This window comes from Grus americana, chromosome 7, assembly GCF_028858705.1.
Source record: "Grus americana isolate bGruAme1 chromosome 7, bGruAme1.mat, whole genome shotgun sequence".
Lineage (NCBI taxonomy): Eukaryota > Metazoa > Chordata > Aves > Gruiformes > Gruidae > Grus > Grus americana.
Window position 1 is genome coordinate 21,215,139 of NC_072858.1, and position 15,491 is coordinate 21,230,629.

Here is a 15,491-nt window from a genome sequence, read left to right on the forward strand (position 1 = left end):
ATGCAATTTGCTCACTGCCTGGAATCCAATGCTCAGCCCATCCCCAAGCAGTAATCCCTCCTTCCCTGCCAGCTCCCCAGCTTATATACTGAGCATGATGTCGTATGCTATGAAATATCTCTTTGGCTAGTTTGGGTCAGCTATCCTGGCTGTGTCCCCTCACAGCTTCTTGTGAAAAATTTATTCTATCCCATCTGACAACCCAGGACATGGTCTCATCCATTTGAACCCAAAGGACTCACCCCTGAGGTTTCAAGAAGTTATAGGTAGAGAATTTGTTCTTTACTAAAAACCTTATGTTAGGTTGCAGGAAAAAAAAGTACTTTAGGTTTTCTATCTGGCTGTCCTCCCAGAAGATGATAGAAACAGTCAGCCCTGGGGACCTGGGGACCTGTCTGGAGGAAAGTGTGATTTGTTCAAGCTCTGCTTCTGTTTTCCCAATATGCTTTCCTGTTCCAAATCTCAATTAGCCATGGTGCGTCAGCATCATGCCTTGGACTGATTATGTCTGTTGGAGGCTTGGGACTGACATTTCTGACCGAAAGTTGTATGCCTGACACTTAAGGGTGTCATTGGTATGGGAGTTCAAAGTTCCCAGTGACTTTATCCATAATACTTAGTATTTCTTTGAAACATGCATATGGTGATATGTTTCTATGACACATAAATCATATGGATACATCCAAGTGGTTTTATAGTCCTAAGAAACCTTTTCTGCATTACTAGCTAGGTAAAGGTCAATATTACAAAAGAAACACACATGTCCATAGATTCTGTACATGCAGGGATCTAACATTTGGAGAAATAAATAGCTCTGGACCACACAGAGGAACTAGTACTGTTCTCTCTGTGGTAATGAAGAACAGGATATGTTGTAGGCACAATATTATTAATAAATAGTGAGCAATGCAATACAAATCTGTAATTCAATTTAGGATTTCAGCTGAAATTGCTCTTTGGAGTTATAGATGACAGTGAGCTCTGAAATTGAGTTACAGTCCAAGCAGGAACTGAGTCATGTGTAGCAATGTTCTAGGGAAGCATAGAATCACAGTCAGCACTGGGCAAAATGTTATTGACAGTAGTGTATTCACTGAAAAATGGCATTTGGTGGACAGAAATGAAATTTAATTGAGCTTATAAATGAATGTCGGGCAGAAAAATAAGGGGAAAATGAAAGTCAACATTTCCATGTATTGATTTTAAAATGACAACTTTATTTTTAAAATTGTTTCAAGCTGAAAAACAATTACTAAAAGGTTTCATTAATCTGAAGCTGATACATGACATTTTGGAGGGGAGAAAGTGAATATTTGTTTGCCTCAGAATTTTCTTTTACTTTCCAAAATATCACCTTAATTTCTATTTTAGTTTGAGCCAAAGAACCACAGTTTCCCCTTCAATTCCTTGGTTTAGCTACTGAGCTGAAACATCCCTTGTTATTTTAGCCATAATAAAGGTTGATGTTCTTCAAAAGGGAGGGAAAAGTCATTGCTTAAATGTCGCTAGCAATCTTCTCCAACAGAAGAGATCAGTGTTGTGGGGGATAAGTTCTGAGTTTTAAACATATCCCAAAAGATCTAGACAGGAAGAAATAGGAAGACTATAGCAGGTGTCAACTTCTAGCCTGGTCAGAACTTCCTGTTCAAAGCTTATGAAGCATCTCAGAATCACCCAACAGCTTTGCTACCTTCCTGTGTTAGTCAACCTTTCCTTTCCAGTTTCCAGGGTTTCACCCGAACCTTACTTCATTACTTTGCTAGGAAGCAACTGTGACACATGAATATGAAATATTTTTGTAAGAAATACTAAGTCACAGTCAACTTTCCAATTTGCAGCAGAAAAGTAGCAAAAGGAAGGTGCAGAAACTTATTCACATTCTGTGCTGAACAATTCCAAACACAGGTTATTGTTCAGAAGTTTATTAGCTATTTAGAATTTTTTTTCCCCTAATCTAAAATACTGGAATATTCATTCAATACTCTGGCATCCTAGACTCAAAAAAAAAAAAAAAGCCTTACTAAATAAAAAGAGCTACTGCTTTCCCTAAGATCATATCAATCATTCACATTAATTGAAGAAATTATTGCTTAAATACAACAGGATCTCATGGTTATCCCCATGCTGTTGCCATCTCAGCTTTAGCTCTCTTCTTGCAGACAAGGCAGAAAAAGGTCTTGGAGTCTGTGCCACACACATGGTGTATTAAAGGCTGAGTCTAGGGCTGAAATGAAAAATGTCCTGCAGTCTTTGAAAATCATTATGTAAATGAGAAGGCTCCAGGGAGACCTTATTGCAGCCTTTGAGTACTTAAAGGGGACTTATAGGAAAGATGGGGACAAGCTTTTCAGCAGGGCCTGTTGTGATAGGACAAGGGGTAATGGTTTTAAACTAAAAGAGGGTAGATTTAGACTAGATATAAGGAAGAAATTGTTTACAGTAAGGGTGGTGAAATGCTGTAACAGGTTGCCCAGAGAGGTGGTAGATGTCCCATCCCTGGAAACATTCAAGGTCAGGCTGGACGGGGCTCTGAGCAACCTGCTCTAGTTGAAGATGTCCCTGCTCATTGCAGGGGACATTGGACTAGATGGCCTTTAAAGGTCCTCTCCAACCCAACCTTTTCTCTGATTCTGTGATAAATCCACTTATTCCTCACTGCTTGTCATGCTTCTGGGGCTGAAGGAAAATCCCTGGACAAGGCAGTCTTCTGCTCTGCAGACATGATAGCTTTGGATTTCTAAGCTAGAGCTGTGTTACCATGAATAATGTGCTAACTCTAAAAGCTAGATAGAGATAGATTGTTACTTCCTACAACTGTCTGTAATGAGGCTAAATTGATTAATTTCAGGAAAGTGTTCAGATTCCATGATAGAAGCTGTTAAATAAATAGGATTTTCAAGCAGTAAAGCACAAGATTCGTTTCTTATTAAGCACCAGATATTGTCCACATTTAAGGAGCTGGTGACCCAATATGATGCACCACACTAAGCCTATAGGTCCTTCCTCTTCCTCTTTTGTCTAGATCATCCTGTAAGAAATCCACAGCCATGCTAATTATCTCTTTTCCTCTCAAGTATCCTGGAAAGGCTGGTCAGACAATCTAGGATACTGAAAACCAGGCTAAATTCAAAGAAGAGCTTGACAAGATCATCTGTCTTCAAGTACATAATCTGTCTAACAGCTGATTCCCAAGTAAAATGATACCAGGCAAAAAGTTGGAAGAATGGTTGGTTTGTTTTTTGGTGGAAGATGGGGAGATAAGTTTCTTCTTAAACTAGCCAAGTACCCAGTAGGCATTACTACTTTTTTCTTGTTTCCTAGTGAACTTTTCACATGGTTCTAATGATAGGTCATAACCACTTTGTTAAATGTTTCAGTGACAGTAAACAGCAAAATTAATTGTCTAGAATACATTGTGCCTTAAAGTGCTCTTACTGGTTTAGGAGAATTGTGGTTAAAAACTGTGGCATTTGGATGACCTTCCTTTTGCTGTTCTTCCAGCTAATACTAATACTCAATTCTAGTATAAATAAAGGCAAACATTAGTGATAATAAACTTTCAAACTCAGTCACTGACTTGTTTATAGTTAGGTTGGTACTTGAGGGATCTAGTGCAATTTAAAAGGCAATAAATTGAAACAAACTCACTCCATTTTGGAGGCTGTTTATGAATTCTTTTAATTTGGTGTCATATTTATTTGGGGAGAATTAGATTATCCTATTCATTAGATGCAGTGGCTGGTGATGAATGGAACAACATTCCACATCAATGGCATTAATTGAATCCTCGCAAGCACAGATAATACCCCTGCAGGAAACAGGAGATGGAAAAGTTCTCCAAAGTAGGTCTGCAAATGCTGCAGTGAAGAGGGAGCTCTGCTGGATAGGCAGGATTGTTGGCAGCAGCTGAATGCTTTTCATTTTTTTGTGAGACTACTTAAAGAGTAGTTATGATCTCTGGATGTACAATTAAGATCAGATCCCCATGATGCTAGGCATTGCACAAGTGCATGTTAAGGGGAAGCTACTGCTCCAAGTCTGGGTTTAAACAGAAAAATCACATAATGTATGGGACAGGTGGTAGATCTAGTCAAGGGGAAAACAGGTGGGTTAGGATATGGTTTAATGATACAGCTTAGCTGCTGTGCTAGCTACCTGCTGCCCTAGCAGACCTGATGTACTTCCTTTACTCTGGCACTTGCCTGTCTTGGTGATGAGCTGGTTCTGGGGACAACTCAGCAGAGAATTTATCTCAATGTTTGTAGCCTGAGGCTGCAAATTTGTTTCAAGAGGTTGCCTGAACCAACTGAACAGCTCACTGATGGTGAAAGCAAGCTTTTCTGATCCCCCTTCCCTGCTCCCAGCCATGTACCGTTGCCTGGCCCTGCTCCCAGGCCTTGTCTGATCACACATCAGCTCTAACAGCAAAAAAACTAGATTAGCACTTCTTTGCCTGGGAAGGGAATTGCATCAGCTCAGCCTGAGATCATAGCCAAGGCAAGGGAGAAATCCCCTTTGGCAGGCAGGGAGCTCTTATTTCAGCTCAGTGATAACAAACCTGCCTCCTTCCTTTCCTGCTGGCTCAGACCCCTGCCGTGGTCAGATCATCAAACTGCTGGTACCACAATAGGGGAAACAGCAGGGTGGGCAAAGAGGAGGGTAGGGCCATGCCAGTCAGCCCACTGGATTGCCTTCCTTGGGTTTTGACATTGCACCCATGTAGGTGCTTTTAAAAATGGGGCTCAGCAGGCACAGAAAACCTTTTCACCATGTCTTGTCCAGGGTCACCCATGGTGTCTGAAGCAGAACCAGATAGAGAGTAGAGGTCTCCTGAGCTGCAGACTATTGCCATAACTAAATCTTTTGCCTCAGGGGAAATTTACTTTATTTCAAGAGGGAAGCCATAATCAAAAAGACCAGAGACCTTCCAGCAAAACTGATTTAAACGTGGGGTTTGTAACAAGACCCAGATAATTTTCTCCTAGCTCATCAATAATACATGCTTGTGTCTGTTGAGGACTTCTCGGAAATGTGTCATTCTTCCAGGGAGCGTGTCCTATTGATAGAGCCATAAGCCATTGCCAATTAATCAGGGCATAATGCAGTGTTCAAAAATGAGCATGAGCTTTTCATGCCAGTCCTCTTTGAATCATGCCTCCGCTATGATTCATGCCAGTCCTCTTTCAGATGAGAAGCTGTTCGTCATGAGCAAATTACTTTATTGTAAGTGAAAGCTGAAAACCACCCTGAGACATTGATGGGCTTAGGTGCAAAGAGGGTAGGAACCCAAGCTTCATTAAATTTTGAGTTTCGTGGTTGCTTCCTATGGAAGAGACTCTACTCTTGCACATCCCAATGGCACAAAGCAGTGAACAGTGGCAAAGTGGGTTGAAGCAACTGTGCCCTGGATGTATGGGACCTCTCGAGATCCCTGATGTGACCTATGAAGTCCCTGTATTCCTGATGGATCCTTTCCGCCACTGTTGTGCTTCCACTCTGCAGGCAAGGGCAGGTGTCCTCAGCAGTGTGTGCACCAGGACAGTTCTCCTGGAGGAATTCAGGGGCAGTAGTTGGAGGAATTTTTTCTGAATTTTTGGACACATGCCCCAAACCCTCCTGCTGGGTAAATGAGAGGGGCAGGGCAGCATATGTCAGGAATGATGATTACTCACACAAAAGGGAGGTGCCAGAACTGGCCACTGGGAACGCTGATGACTCTGAGCTCTGCCATCGCATGTCCTCTGCCAGGGGCAGGAGGGCTGGAAGGCAGTAAGTAGCACTGTCCCCATTTTGCTGAGGCAGAAACAGAGTTGAGTGACCAGTTCGGGGTCAGCAGTGGAGCAGGGATTAGGATGCAGTTCATCAGAGCCCCAGGCAAATGACCCACCTGGGGACTCCACTTCTCTCTGCTTGTGCTGGGCTATTTTTCTTTCTGACCTGCACTCTCAATATTGCAGTCCTGAGAAAGTGCTCTCAGCCAAGGTCTCAAAGAGGTTAAAGCAGTAATAGCCACAGAGGGAGCAACATGGGCATCTATAAAACTAACCATTTCAGAGCACTAATTTCATCAGCAAGCTAATTGCAAATATTGTATCTAAGAACATTTCCAGCCATCTGCAGGAAGGGAATGTCGCAGTGCTTGAAAGGCATCATGTATTTATGATTGTGTCTTGCTGACAAATAAATCTGGCACAGTGAGTTTTGGATGTAATGATGATAATCATGCAGAACAAACATCTCTTGCTGTTACATGGAGGTATTTACCACCACCTTTATTGTGCTATCTGAATCATAGAATCATAGAATGATTTGGGTTGGAAGGGATCTTGAAGATCATCTAGTTCTACCCCCCCTGCCATGGGCAGGGACACCCTCCACTAGACCAAGTTGCTCAAAGCCCCATCCAGCCTGGCCATGAACACTTCCAGGGATGGGGCATCCACAACTTCTCTGGGCAACCTGTTCCAGTGCCTCACCACCCTCATCATAGAAAATTTCTTCCTTATATCTAACGTAAAAATACTTCCTTGTGTGCGTAAAGTCCTGTTACATTTCGCCTCTGTTTTAGAGTATAGAACTGAGTGAATATGGGGACTGTTGCTGCTCCCTACAGCGGGACTTGGCTGTGCCTGCTGTCACACAGGAAACCTGTGATGCTGCAAGGAACAAAATCGTGTCTTCCCGGGTCCAAGGCTGGCACTCTGCCAACTGCATCTCCCTCTTTTATTGTGGATCCACGTAAATATTTGCAGTCTCTAAACAACTTTCATCAGAATCAGTCCTAAGGTGACGTGAGTGCCAAAGGGACCAAGAAAAGGCAGGTCTGTGTCCCATTCCCAGAGTAAGAACAGCAGCAATGTCAGGAAAGTGGAAGTTTGTGCTGTCACTGTCCCTGTGCTCTCTGTATTCTGGGTAAATTGAAATCCTCACTTCCTAGAACTGGAGGATTTGACAGACACCAAGTCTGCTGGAAGGTAGGTAAGTAATTTTTATAAAACATACAGGGCAGGATTCACCATGTGGTACATCTTTGGTTTTTGATGCTCCCTGAATCAGGCAACAGAGTTTGAGCTCTAAAGGAACCTGCCACCCCTTTGGATGGAGCTGTGGCACGATTTGCTTTTCTGCCTACTTGGAAGCAGTTCTTGAGGCTTGCTGCTCACTGGGAACCAAGTTTTGATGTTTGGTCTGTCTCACATAACTCTCAAATCATCTGTGTTTGTAACCAACCCTTTTCAAGGTCTTGTGTATTATGTATAAATAAAGTCAGTTATGTTTACCTTTTTCCTCTTGTGCAAAGGTGACCTGTAAGGACCTGACATGTGAAGCTACCTGATGAGGTGGCAATGTAACAAATAACATGCAAGACCTCCCTCCCACACACCAGTTAAATAGCTGTATGTCTGCATATAGTCTGCAGGTTTTGTGAGTTGCCAGGCAAGGAACTGAGAGTTTAAAACCACCACAGATCCTACTTTGCAAGATCCAGCAGCCTTTTAAAGAGAAGCCAAAATTATTTTTAAAAATACTTGTTTGAGAGTTGGTTTACTGAGGGAAGTTGTCCCACTAATCATTGTTATAACACTTGTTATGACACTTCCCTCACCTGATGATCAGTGGAGACATTATATTCTGAAGTCTCAAAAGTTTGTGCTGAGACGGACATGCTACCAAGCACAACAACATTTCTTTCTTGAGGGTAGGGTGAAGTTATTACGTTCAGGCTTAAGGCTAAATAATCCCAGGGGTCAAGACATTCAGACTGAACTTGCAACAACTAGCTCTTAAAATATTTCCAATTTTCCTCTAGAATAAGCCATCTGAAAAAACACACTCATGTTTCTTGTTAATTTCAGCATGCGGCCATCAATGAGACCTTGATGTTGTCTGCAAAGGAAATTGAAACCTTACCCCAGAAATAGCTCACTTTATTAACATTTATTAACATCCCAGCTTGTCTGGGATCCAGTCCTGGTCTGGACAGATTCAACACTAGGGCTGAGCACCATGGAGTTTGTTGAAGTTCTCTAGGATTTCTGGGGTGCAGTTAACATCTTCTCAAGATCATGACCTATAGTCAGAGCAGAGAACTGCACAAAGCTTTCTTTTCCCATTGACTTTAATAAGAGGTGTGGAGGCTAAGTACCTCTAATAATAAATAAATGTATGTGTATAAAGTGCTTGTCATAGTAAATAGACAGAAGTAGATGCTGAATCACAGCAGTGTGAAGGGACCCTCCGGAAGGATCTGCCAGCGCAAGCCCTTGCAGATCACTACCTGGGTTCTGGTTTTCGTATAGATTGTGTTATATGTCTGCCCTATAAACATATGCAACACAAGATTTTTACTTCTAAAGGCCTAAATTATTTGCATGTGAATACTGGACACAGTCCTAAGGGTGGTTTCCCACTCTGCAGTCTTGACCGTGCTCTGAGAGCTCAGCTTCTCTTGTTTGTGGTTCCCGTGTGTTATTGTTTAGGGTGGAGGCTGGATGGTTATGCAGTATGAAGTCTGCATCTACTTCTGCTCTGACACAGCCCAGGCTATGTGATCAGAAGATGTTGGTGTTGTCTGGGCACACTAGATGATTTTTTTTAAAATTCAATATATTCATTAAGGGTGTCATAGAGTCACATTTGTGAGATTGGTAATACTTGTAACATACATACTGTGACTAGTTCATAAACCCGTATGTCTGTCACTCCTCCTGGCAGAGATGATCCACAGAGATGACATGGGTTGAAGACAGTTCAACTAAAGCAGCACCCGGTCTCACTCAGTCGGCATCAGCAGAAGTGCAGAACCGTGAGCACAAACCTAGCTTTGCCACCTGTAGCACGCTTAGCACCAGGCCTCCCAAAATCTGAACCCAGGTCACTGGAAAACAAATAGAAAGCTCAGTTCATGCTGTCTGAGGTTTCAGTTCAGAAGTAAAGCTTCTTCTAGTCTTTCATGCCTCTTCCCAAGACAACTGCTATAATAATAATATTTTTGTCACAGCACATGGAGGAATGCGCCCCATTTTCCAAAGGTTTGTAAGGCAGGCAGGAAAATTCACCTCAAATTTCGAAGCTCTTACAATGTAACAGAAGGTCTGTTGAAGAAAACAGGGCCTGCACAATATCTTTTGTAATACAATAATGGAAACATTAGCCTTTGTCCATCCTACAAGAGTGGTACTGTTAGGAGCAAACAAACTTTGATCTTTAGACTGTGAGACAAAATATTGTTTGGGGAAAAAACCAGCAGGTTCACATGAATAATGGACAGCACTATGCAGGTTACTTCTAAATTATGAGGTTCCTTTGAAAACAAAATCCTGATTTAAGGGCAAATTTCTCAGCAGTCATGGAATTACTTAGGAATGGAAATCTGAGCAGATCTCAACTTGATGGAGCAAAAATAATTTGTAACACATATGCACTGATGTATAGGTAGAAAAAATAAACTGTTTGTTCATGCCTGAGCTCCCAATCCAGGATGTCTCAGTGAAACAAAGAATTAAATAACCTGCTAACTAGTATACTTCAGGATGGTTCAAATTGGCTAGGGCTGGATGGAGACTGGGCTTTGGCCCAGCTCCCCCCATGATAATGACTTTGTAGAGTTGCAGAAGCCATTTCCACTCACACAAGTGAAGCCTGTTTCACTGACTCCGATGGTGCTCTGCTGCTGAAAATCTGGTTTAAATTCAACCAGATGTTAATTCCCAAAGGCTGGGTAAGTCCTGACTGCCTGGAAGTAGGCTTTTTAAAATAAAACACTCTTCTAGCCTCCCCTACTGGGGTAGCTGCCACTTCATCTCTCACAACTTTTACCCCACTTTCAAGATTGCTGTGAGGCTTTATTAATGCTTGCAAAAAATTGCCCAGTGTTTTGCAGAAAGTGGATTTTTAAGTATGATATACTTTTACTATCTTTAATGCTGAAAAAAAAATAAAATCATAAAATCAGGAAGCACATTGACTGCAGTTTATTGGGAACACCTGGGTATAAAATCATCACCTGAGGCATCAGGGCATGGAAAAGTGAGAAACTCAAGCTTCATGTAATTCCAGTCTAAGATAATTGATTGAGGGTTAATTGCTAGGGAGGGGCCCAAAAGACTTGCCCTTCATTTATGCTATTTAAGGGGCTGGACATGGGCCTTTCAGGTGAGTTGTTGGGGAAGGTGAGTCTGAAAAGAGGTGGGAAGCTGTGATACCTTTTACTATGGAAGTCTAGTGTATTTCTTCATAGAGCAATTATTGTTGGAGATCTAATTAAAATCTCTCTACTGTTTTATGGTGGTGCTGTGTTCTTGGTTTGGTTTTTTTTCTTGTTTGGGGTTTTTTTAAGGTATCTTATTCTGAGACACTGTTACTTGTAGAAATAATCATTTGGTGATCTGAAAGCTTAATGTATGTTTCTAACAAAAAAAAGAAAAAAATCCTGCTGTTACCTGAAGGGAACAGGGAGTGATTGTTGTGCTGCTATGAACTGCCAAAAGATTTATGCTAGGTTCCTTAAAAAGGATAGCCTAAGCTGATGCCATCTTGGGGAAGCTTGCCCAGAGATAGCTCCTTTAGTTTTTTTCCTCTATGCATTGCAGAAAGTTATATCAAGGCATGGAGTAGTTAATGACTTGGCAGCCTGGGATAAAGGAAGGAGACTTCAAGCAAGGCTGGCATTGAGACTGCAGTGGTCAGTCTGATATCACAACTACCTGCCAGCAGAGCACAGGACTTAAAGCTGGTCCAAAGTTATCATCTGCTACAGCACCAGGTAAGCTTGTTTACTGGTTAACCAGGTTTTGTTCCTAAAGATAGAATGATTAGGAGGTGCATCAGTAAAAACTTTCCAGTTTCAAGCTCTGCATTACCTTGTTTTCATGAAAACATTGCTCATCTACCTGAACTGCCTTTTCTTTCTCTCTGCTTTAATTTGCTTGATGCAAGTTCAAATGGCAATTGTAGCCTGAATAGAAAAGCTCTTTTAGTTGGTTTTGGAATATAGTTGGCTGTTTCTCTGATTCTAGTAATCTTACGTTGCAGCTTGTCCTGATTTCTGTAGATCTTTCCTCAGAGCGGGTCTCTGTATTCTGCATGTGGCCCTTGAACAATGGCACTTTGTCAGGCATTACAACTATGTTGCTCTACACATCCTCAGATAGCATTTGCAGTTCTCATAGCTGCCTGATGTTACAAGCTTCATTGTAATGCTGGAAGGGTGGCATCATGTCATCGTCTAGCAGCACCAGCAACCATTGCTTTCTTCAAAGGACACTACAGTATTTTATAATGGTACCTTGGAAGATGGACTCAGGTACCTACCTTGATGTTGTGGTGAGCAGTACCTCAATGCACCTTGTGCGCCTGCATTATAAATATTCCTGAGTCTGTGCAGGGATCAGACTCTGCTCCTCAGGATTGTGGTGCATAGCTTAGACTCCACATCCACACAATATTGAACTAATACTGAATAAACAGATACTGCCATATCTCTATAGCACTTAAGTGCTCAGAAATGAAAATGGCAGGACAACTTGTAGAGAGTTGTTATCATTATTCCAGGGAGTATATATTTGTGGTGGACACTACTAATTTTTCTGATCAATGATAATTTACTAGCTCGTGGCTGCTTAAATATGTATTCACTCAGTTCTTACCAGTTGACACTTCTGAGCATTTGAGTTTCATGTTGACTCCTTATTTCTGCTCTCTTACTGCTAAGAGACAAAAAAAGTAATTTTAATAACTAAATATGCTTGTTTAGATTTGTTTATCCAGCTCTCATTACCTACTGAGAGTTACTTAATACCTTCTCTACAGTGTTGTGTAAGACAAACTAAAAAGAGGCTGTCATACTCCACTGTGATCCAGAGAGGAACTGAGCCAGCTGAATACAATTATGCAAGCTGGAACATGAACAGCATCCAAAACACACAGTAGGAATTCCCTCTGGCACAGTAGCACTCAAAAAAACCCATACTATACATTTGCAATAACTACAGAGGGTCAGGACCTAGCTTTAAAACTCATTGGAGAAAATGGACTTGCTGGTTTATTCTCATTAGTACTTCTACCAGACTTTAGACAGCTTCTTGTGTGGCACTCTCCTCAGTATTGTAAGCTGAGAAGTGCCTGGTGTCAATATAGGAATGTGATATTTTTTCAGAACTTAGAAGGCAAAAGCTCAACATAGGGTACTTTTACTCCATTTAGGATGGGCCTTAAACCTTTGTATTAAAGCTTCTATAAAATGTACTTTTTGGGTGCACTTGTGATCATTTGCAGCAATTGTAAATACCATTGCAATTCTACTAAAAGCAGTCAAAATATTTCATCAAAATTACATGCTAAGTACCTTCTGCCTTATCATAACATTGTCTCTGTTGTCAGTATGGTGCAGAATTTTTCATTTCCTGCTCTGAAAGACTGTTTAGTTCTATTGAACATCATCAAATAGATGTAGCGTTTAACCCAAGAGCTGGTTGTTTTTCAATCCTGGATAAAGTGGTGCCTGTAAATAAGGCTTGCAAAATGCTTTCTGTCTGAACAAAACTATGGGCTAGTTTTTATTACATGCTATTATTATAATTATAGGATCTTCTGGTTAATCAGGATATGCTTAATTAGGATAGCCATTTAATTGGGACATCTCCCAAGGAACCAATTTAGCTTAATGTTATTAGTACTATCTAATCAGGGCAGCTTAGAAAAAATTTGCTTTTAAAAAATAAGACCCCAGCAGAGGGAAAGATAAGCTGATGTTTTGCTGGTCTGATGCATCCAGCCCATTTTCTAAAGGTTTGGATAGCAGCACTGCTCAAGCAGCTGTGGGGATGATCTCCTTAAAGTAACAGAAGACAAGCCTGATCCTTCTGTTGTGAAAGCACCAGACACAACCTTCACTCCTGCTGTTGACTGCTGTGTCCTCACACTAGAAAACCCTGGCAAATGAGACACATGAACTTCACACTGTACATGGCAGGGGACAAAAGTCTCCAAATATAAATGGCAAAGCAGAAAACACCACCACTTTTAATCATGAAGGTATTTGCAAGGCTATGAAATAAAGCAACAAGTAACAGGTCTTAAAAGGAGAGTTGTTCAAGCAGAAATTCCCAGTGAAACTTTGTCATTGACCTTTTTTTCACATTTTAGTGAAAAAATGTATTTGTTCTATCTTAGGTTTTAAAGTTAATGTCTCTGTGGTTATACATTCAGCATTGCCCAATCAGATACCACAAAACAAAAGCTGCTGTTGTAAGGAAACATAGAATCATGTGAGTTAGGCCTAACTTTCAATAAGTTCAAAGGCTCTAACTTTTGTTATTGAACTTAAGATTCTATCTTGGCCTGTGAGCTAACATGACTCCAGGTGGGCAGCATGAGCCTGTAGCTGAACTAGGGCTGAAATTGCAATTTCAAATACTATTGAGAAACTTGAAGTGAAAGAAAAAGTAGGGGACAGACTTCCAGTTGATGTAAATCAGTGACATCCTATTGCAATTGGTGCAGATGTGCTGGTCTTCATGTGATGAAGATTATAGCTTAAGACAGTGAGATGAAGCAGTGATACACTTGCTTGTGCAAGGTGGCAGTACTGAAACAAGGTTGCCCAGAAGCTGTGGAATTTCTATCTATGGAGATATTCAAAACCCATCTGGACATGGTCCTGGTCACCTGTTTATGGTGACCCTGCTTAGGCTCAGGGTTGGAGAAAATGATTTTAAGAGGTCCCTTCCAACCTCAGCTGCTCTGTGATTCTGTGAAGGTTCCGACCGCACTCCCCTCGGTATGGGTAAAGAACAAATCTAGAGGTTGAGGGTTTAAGCAAAATGTTGACTTTGGTGAAGCTGGCTGAAGAAATCCTAGTCCCCAACATTCCCCCTTCCTCTGCTTTTTTCCATGCTGCAAGGTCACTGTCTTTCCTTGTGGTGATATAACTATTTATAGGGCCACAGCATTAACTGGATCAATGATAAGACAAGGCTTAAAATAACGAGTTTTCTTTTCTTAGAATGTTTATTTTTTTTGAGTGTTATTTTTAAATGCATGTCAGTTCAGCTATCCAGTTCCCAGCTCTGCTGGGATGTGCTGTCACAGCACATGGGATGATAAACAAGTGGCTGGGGAGATAGCTGGGAAGAGATGAGCGTGATGACTGGATCCAACACATTGTATAATTGTACACTGACTTATACTGTCTTTTGCTGAAAGCAGGAATATGTTATCTGATTTTAATTAATTAAAAAAAATCAGACCTCTGTCTTCAGCTGACAGTACCTCTTGGGTAATCTTCTTATGGGGATAGGCAGAACATACAAAGCCAGGTATGCTTTCCTTAGGTGCAGTTGAGGAGGTCTAACAGTTAACCAAATAAGAATTAAAATTGCATGAAAGTATATCCAGCAAGTTCTGCACAGTTCCTCAGGGGCTGGATGGCTCATTAGTACTACAGAGCCTGCAAGAAATGAACTCATTCAAACTAAGTTAATTATAAAATCAAGTAACTCCTCAAGAAGGGGAATTGTTCTAATTGTGTGACTGCCCATCCTTATTCAGGTCACCTTCTACAGCCCTGTCTCCTTTTCAGTGCTCTTATTCCCTGAGTCCAATCTGGATTGAATATGCTAGAGCTGCAGTTTTCAGAAATTCAGGTATCGTTAGGGTGGAAATGGATTATTGATTAGTGTGCCAGCGTAGGACTGGGTTCAATGCCTGCTCAGGTATGAACTCTTTGTATGACTTCAGCATGTCACCTTGGAGCTGAATTTATTACTGCATTTAGATGGGGCTTAAGCACCTGTATTCCAAAATCCTCAAAGCTCATCCTAACCTTAGACCTCACTTTGTGCCACTTTTCTGGTCCAGCTGAAATCCTGCCATGTCCAGAATCCCCTTGGTCTTGTCACCACCAATGAGCTGTTCACCTTCCCAGGCCCTGCTGCTGTCTGCAGAGCAGGTCCTGCCCAGCCTGTGCTTCCCCATAGCCCTGCTCCACTAGCTGTGCATCAGTAGCTTGGGCAAGGCAATACCCTTCCGCTACACACTCGTATGACTGCTGTGGGCAGCGCATGCAAGACCCTTCTTCAGTTCCCTGCACAGCTTTTGCAGTAGCAGAGCTATATTTGTAGCACAGGTACATAAGCAAAACTATCTGCCCGTGTCTTCAGGGCTCCAAAAAGAGAAAGGTAAGGTGTAAACCTATTTAATTCCTGGGAACAGAATACACTAAGAAATTAATTATCTGCAATCATTGCTGTCTCGTGGCAAAGACCAGGTGCTCTGCAGCTCTGTCTGCAGTCCTGAATGTGTATGCATATCCATGCACGTGCCTGTGGCATGTAGGAAAACACACAGTTGTGTAGAGGTCTCTGTAGCTGCCTACACTTAATTTCTGTGTACCATGATGGCGCTGGGAGGCCTGGAACTCATTTTAGAGGATGCTGCTGGCAGTTATTAACAATTAATGCATGTTAACAGAGAATGCAACAGATATTCTT

At 41.6% G+C, this 15,491-nt stretch overlaps 1 protein-coding gene across 4 annotated transcripts in view; it reads left to right on the forward strand.

The window, feature by feature from the left end:
• LOC129208591 (elongin-B-like) overlaps positions 1–15,491 on the forward strand; it is a 50,493-nt gene that overhangs the window by 8,083 nt on the left and 26,919 nt on the right. For 2 of the 4 annotated variants that reach the window (XM_054831543.1, XM_054831542.1), the window contains exon 1: positions 8,824–10,765. The exons of the other annotated variants lie outside the window; for them this stretch is intronic. The gene's annotated coding sequence lies outside the window, so the exon portion shown is untranslated. Of the gene's footprint in view, positions 1–8,823; positions 10,766–15,491 lie in introns of those variants that run through there. 4 annotated transcript variants of the gene reach the window in all.